Genomic DNA, 6,997 nt, shown 5'->3' on the forward strand with positions numbered 1-6,997 from the left:
TTCTTCAAGGACTTGCCACTCCTGAAAAGGTGTCCAAAGTATGTGAGATAGAGTTTCAAAATTCAAGCCTGCAACGAGAAACCTAGTTTTACCCTCTCTAAGACAGACCTATTTCTCCTTTTGGTGGTCCATGATGTATTTAGTACTCTTCTCCAGCACCAAAAATAAAATACATCAATTATTTTTCTGTCATCCATAGTTATTGTGCAGTTCTCAGATACATAACAATCAACTGTGAAGATGATGGCTTAGATCAAGGGCACCTTAGTCTTTAGCTTGATATCGATACTCTTTAGGACTCTAGAGAGATCTTTGACTGCAGCTCTGCATGAGTGATGTTGTCAATAGTGTTGATTGTGGAACCTTAGTAAGATGAAATTATTAACAACTTCAATATTTTCTCCATCTATTATGATGCTGCTTGACTAACTCATGTTTTTATTGTTGTTAGGTGATGTTGAATCATATGACTCATATTAACCATGTCACCAGACTTGAACCTTGTCCTATCCTGTGTCATTCTCATTATCTCTGATGCACTTGAGCTTATTGCTGCAATCACCATGTCAAACCAACTTATTGGAGGTCTTATTTTCTTTTGTTGACCCTCAACATTTCTAAGCATGATGTCTCTTTCTAAGGAATAGCCTTTCCTAGCAAAGTATAGGAGATGAAGTTCAATGTATGAGAGATGAAGCATCACCATCCTTGCCTCCAAGCACCGCTCTGATTATAACTTTTCTAAGACATAGCTATTGGTTCTTTTGACATACACTCTTCTACACCACCACAACTCAAATATATAATTTTTTTCTGTCATCCTTAAGAATTGTTCAGCTTTCAAATGCATAGCACTTGAAGCAAAGACACTTTAGTCTTCAAACCAACTTCATTGTTCTTCAGTATTCAGAGAGGTTCCTGATAGCAGGCGTACCCATAGTAAAACATATTCTGATCTCCTGACTGCTAGTTACCAAGGATGTTGATTGTAGATACAAGCAAGACTAAATTATTGATAGTTTCAATTCTTTCTCCATCTATCATGATGTTGGCCTAGGGTAAAGATATTTGTTTTCCTGATGTTGTTATGAAATCATATTGAAGGCTGTAATCTTTGATCCTCTTTTGCAAGTGTTTCAGGTCCTCCTCACTTTCAGCATACAAGGGTTTACCTTCTACTAATGAAGGTTATTGATCAATCTTCCTCTGATCTTATGTCACATTTTTCCTCATATAATCTGGTCAGGTGAATAATTTGCTTAGCCTACAGATTGACTAAGTATGGAGAAAAGATTCTTCCTTGATGCAAATATTTCTTTATTTTAAATCATGCAGTGTTGCCTCGCTTCATTCAGGAAACAGTTTCTTTATCTACGTTTATCCCTAGGTGGTTGTTATGTGTTGAAGAGTTGACTATGACTCATAACAACCCTATACAAAATAGCTCTGAACCCTGTTCAAACCTGAGCCAGTCTCACTCTCTCTGACACACCTTCCGCCTTTACTCCAGTTATGTGTCAATCCATCTCTTCTGGGGTCTTCCTCTTCTACACTGCCACTCTGTCCTTCCAAGCATGCTATCCTTCTCCAAAGACTGGTCCCTCCTGGTTACATGCTCAAAGTATGTGAGACTAAGACTCAAAATCCTTGCCTCCAGGGAGAATCTTGGTTTCATGCTCTCTAGGACAGATCTATTAGTTCTCTTGGCAACCCATGACATGTTCAAAACACCTCCAGCACCACAACTCAAATGCATTAATTCTTCTTATGTCATCCTACTTATTTTCCAGCCTTCTGATGTATAGCAAGTGCTTGAAAAGACCATGTCATGAATCAGGTGCACATTAGTCTCTAGATATGCTCTTCAGCACTCTGGAGAGATCCCCAACAGCAGATTTTCCTATTGCAATTCAACATTTTATTTCATGACTACTGGTACCAAGAATATTGATTGTGGAACCAGCAAGCAAACTGATTATCAATAATCTCAATCTCTTTTCCATCTATCATGATCATGATGCTGCCAATTCGTCCAGTGATAAGAATTTTTGTTTCCTTGGTATTGAGCTTCAACCTATATTACAAACTACAGTCCTTGACCCTCTGCAGCAGATGCTTCAAGCCCTTCTCATTTTCAATAAGTAAGGTTGTGTCATCTGCATCACTCAGGTTATTGATGAGTCTTCCTCCAATCCTGATGCCATATTCCTCCTTATAAAGTCCAGCCTCTTGAATGATTGCATGTAAACTGAAAAGGTATGGAAACAAGACTCATCCCTGACAAACTTCTTTTCTAATTTTGAATCATGCAGTGTTTACTTGCTCTGTTCTGACAACTGACTCCTAGTCCAAGTATAGGTGTCACATGAGCACAATGAAGTATTTTATGATTTCCATTCTTCTCAAGGTTAACCACTATATGTTGTGATCTACACAGTCAAATGCGTTTGTGTAGTCAATGAAACACAGATAGACATTCCTCTCGTACTCTCTGCTTTTAGCTAAGATCCATCATACATTGGCATTGATGTTCCTAGTGCCACGCGCTCTTCTAAACTCAGCTTGTATTTCTGGTAGTTCTTTGTTGATGTACTATTCCAGTTACTTTTAGATAATCTTCAGCAGGATTTTGCTCGTGTGTGATAATAGTGATATGGTTCAACATTTTCCATACTCTTTTAATACATCACTTTTTTTTCAACTAGTATTAAATATGGATCTCTTCCAGTCAGATGGATGTCTTCCAGATTTCTTGGCACAGTCTGGGAGCATTTCCAGGGCTGCTTTTGTTTGTTGAAATATGTCAGTTGGCATTCCATCCATTCCTTCAGAGAATCTTTGACTTCTTTCCTTCATCTTCATTGTCTCTTAAGCATTAGTTGCTTCATGAAATTCTCCTGCCGTCAGCCAGTTCTTTTTGATACAATTACTCTGTGAAACCTTCCATCTTCTTTTGATGCTTCTTGGATTATTCAACATTCAGCCCAGGGCATCCTTAATTATCACAGCTTGTGGCTCAGTTCTTCAGTTCCCTAAGCTTAAGAACTACTGAGCGAGTTTGGCCCTTTCGCTTTCCTGATTCCATCTCTTTGCACATTTCATTATAGTACTTTGTCTTTCCGTGCTGCCTTTGAAATCTTCTCTTCAGCTTCTTAACTTCTTCCTTTTGCTTTGTCTTCTTGGTAATCTAGTGTAATATTCAGGGCCCCTTCCAACATTCATCTCAAACTTTTCTTTCTCCTCTATCTTTATAATGACCTTTTGCATTCTTCATGGAAAATATTTTTTATATCTTCCCATAGCTTATCTGGTTTTCACTCATTAGTGTTTAAGGCCTCATCTCTTTCTGAGGTTGTTGGGTTGTGTGTGTGTGTGTCTGCGTGCGTGTGTGTGTGTTTTAATTCAAGTGGGATAGCCTCAAGGTCAAATTTTGGTTCTTGTGGATTTGATTTTATTTTCTTTAGCTTCAGTTTGAACTTGCATTAGTAGATGATGTCTATTACACAATCAGCTCCTGGCCTAATTTTCAATTCTGATATTGAACTTCTCCAGTGATTCATCCCACATATGTAGTCAATCTGATTCCTATGCATATAATCAGGTGAAGTCTATAAATATGCCTGTCATTTATGTTTCTTATAAAAGCTATTTACAATGAATAAATTATTGATTGTACAAAATTCTATCATTCTACCACCAGACTCATTTCTGTCACCAAGTTCATGTTCTCTGTCTATTAACTCTTCCCTATTCCCAACTTTTGCATTCTAATTACCTATTATTATTAATGACCCCTGGTTGCATGTTTGATTGATTTCTGGCTGCAAAGTTGGCAGAAATTATTTATTTCCTCCTCTTTGGTTCTGGCTGTTGGTGCATATATTTGAATGAAGATTGTGTTGATAGGACTTCCTTGTATGCATATGGATACTATCCTGTCACTCATGACATTACATTTCAAGATGGATCTGGTAATTCTCTTTTCAACTATGAATGTGACCCCATTTTTCCTCATCTTTTCCAGCACAGTATATCATATGATTTTCTGATTCAAAATGTCCCCGGCCAATAGATCTCATTTCATTAATACTAAGTGTGTCAATATTTGTATCTTCCATTTCTCTAAAAAATATCCAGTTTAACCACATTCATGTTTCTCACATTCCACATTCCAATATCTAGTGTCTGCTTGCAACTGTTCCTCTTTTTTAATGTTTCCCAACCAGAGGGCTCATCCTCAGGTGTCCTAGTGCTAAGAAGCTGCACTGCAATCCTGAAGGTACACAGTTTGAGACCACCAGATGCTTCACAGAAGAATGGGCAATTTCCTTCCCATGTGATTAACTGCCTCTGAAAACCCACTGGGAGGTGAGCTATCAGTTGATTCCAACTCCACAGGACTCAACAACAACTATTGTGCATAGGGTTTTCAAAGGCCTATTGTTTTGCAGTGAATGGCTAATCCTTCTCTCTAGTCTGTCATAATTTAGATGTTCAATTTAGATATCTAGCAGACAAACATTTTATCCTAAAGTGTTGGCTCCCTGCACCTCATCCTCCATTTGGCGCCTATGATTTGTGTGATGATTTTGTTTTTATGTTGCATTGAGTTGTCTATGACTCACAGCAACCCTATGTACTTTAGCTCTGAGAACTGCCCTATCCTTCGCCAATCTCATTGTCTCCGTCAGACCTAATCCCATTGCTCCATTTGGAGCCAATCCATCTCATCTCGGGTCTTCCTCTCCTGTTCTGTCCCTCCATCCTTCCAAGCATCATGTCCCTCTCTGAGGACTTGTCCCTCCTGGCATGTGCCCAAAGTATGTGAGACAAAGTCTCAAAATCCTTGCCTCCAGAGAGCAATCCTGTTTCACCCTCTCCAGGTTAGACATGGAGTTTGTTCTCCTAGCAGTCCATGGCCAGCACCACAATTCAAAGGCATTGATCCTTCTTCTATCATCCTTAGTTATTGTCCTGCTCTCAGATGCATAGGAAGTAATTACAAAGACAGTGGTCTGGATCAGGCACATTTTAGTCTCCAGACATACAACATTGCATTTTAGTACTCTAAACAGGTCTCTGGCAGCAGACTTTCCCAATGCAATTTGCCTTTTGATTTCTTGAATCCTGGTGACAAGAGTAAGCTGAAATTATCAACAATCTCAATCTCTTCGTCATTCAGCATGAAGCTGTTAGTTGGCCCAGGGGTGAAAATCTTTGTTTTTTTGATATTGAGCTTCAATTCATATTGAAGACTATTATCCTTCACCTTCTACAAAAATTGCCTCATTTCCTCCTCAGTTTCAGCAAGCAATGTTGTGTCATCTGAATAACACAAGCTGTTGATCAATCTTCCTCCAATCCCGAGGCCATATTTCTCCTCATAAATTCCAGCTTCCCAAATGATCTGTTCTGCAAATAGATTGAAATGGTATGGATTAATCTATGTGATTCATATAGACCATGTTAATTCAAATCTTTGGGAATCTTCCCTTTTATTGATCCAACCCCTTTCATATGAGCACACTTAAGTATTCTGGGATTCCTATTTTTAATGTTAGCCATATTCTGTTGTGATCACAAAGTCAAATGGTTTGCATAGTAAATAAAACACAGATAGACTTTTTTTAAAATTCTTTGCTTTCAGTCAGGATAAACCTGACATCAGCAATAATGTCCCTGATATCACAGCGTCTCCTAAACCCAGCTTGAAATCCTGGCAGTTCTTTGTTCCAGCTGTTTTTTGGATGATCTCTAGCAATATTTTGCTTGCATGTGTTATTTGCAATATTTGAAATTTTCCTCATTGTAGTGGATCAATCTTCTTGGGAGTGGGAAGATATATGTATCTCTTCCAGTTAGTCTGTCAGGAAGTTGTCCTCCAAATTTCCTGGCATAGGCTTATGATTACTTCCTGGGTTGCACCTGTTAGCTGAAATATGCCAATCAGCATCCCATATATTCTTGGGGCCTTATTTTTAGTCAGAGTCTTCAACACAGCTTGAACTTATTTATTCTCAGTTACTATTGTCTCTTGTTTATATAATACTTCCCAAAAGTTTTCTGTGTTGACCAATTCTTTATGGAACAGTGATTCTCTGTATTCCTTTCATCTTCTCTTGATGCTTCTTGGATCATTTAGTACTTTGCCCGTGGTATTTCTCAGTGTTGTAACTCAAGGCTTGAATTTTCTCTTCAGTTATTTCAGTTAGAGAAATCTCAAGTGAGTTCTTCCTTTTTTATTCTCTGATTTGAATTCTTTGCCTATTTCATTTTAATACTTCAATTTGTCTTCTCAAGCTGCCTGTAGAAATCTTCTGCTCATCTCTTTCACTTCAGCATCTCTTTTCTTTGTTTCTTCTATTATCGTGACACTTCATATACACTTCACATTGCTTTGTCCTAGATAATCCTCAATATAAAATCTGCAGGTTCATTAGCTCTTTGTTGCAGTCACTGTGTTAATCTAAGCATTTTTAATCTTTCTCTTTTTTTTACTTGCATTTTAGTGTAATCATAGCAGAGATTGTAGGTTTGGCACAGACTGGGGCAGAGTCATGTTATATTATACATGAGGTGAGGCAATTGTGAGTCAGTGTCAACTCAAAGGCACCTAACAACAATAGTAACAATTTCCACTCTACCAGGCATGATGGCTGAAAACAGAGAATACCAGAAGAATGTCTATCTGTGTTTCATTGATTATGCAAAGGCATTTGACTGCGTGGATCATAACAAACAGTGGCTGACTCTGAGAAGAATGGGAATCCCAGAACATTTAATTGCGCTAATGCGAAACCTACACTTGGACCAAGAGGCAACAGTCAGAACAGAGCAGGGTAACACTGCATGGTTCAAAATTGGGAAGGGTGTACGCTAGGGATGCATCCTGCCTCCATACCTTTTCAACATGTATACAGAGCAGACTATCTGAGAAGCTGGGCTCTATGAGGAGAATTGTGGCATCAGGATTGGTGGAAGATCTATTAACAATCTG

Source organism: Elephantulus edwardii, unplaced genomic scaffold, assembly GCF_000299155.1.
Source record: "Elephantulus edwardii isolate Elephantulus edwardi_28Jun2011 unplaced genomic scaffold, EleEdw1.0 scaffold00043, whole genome shotgun sequence".
In the NCBI taxonomy this organism is placed as follows: Eukaryota; Metazoa; Chordata; class Mammalia; order Macroscelidea; family Macroscelididae; genus Elephantulus; species Elephantulus edwardii.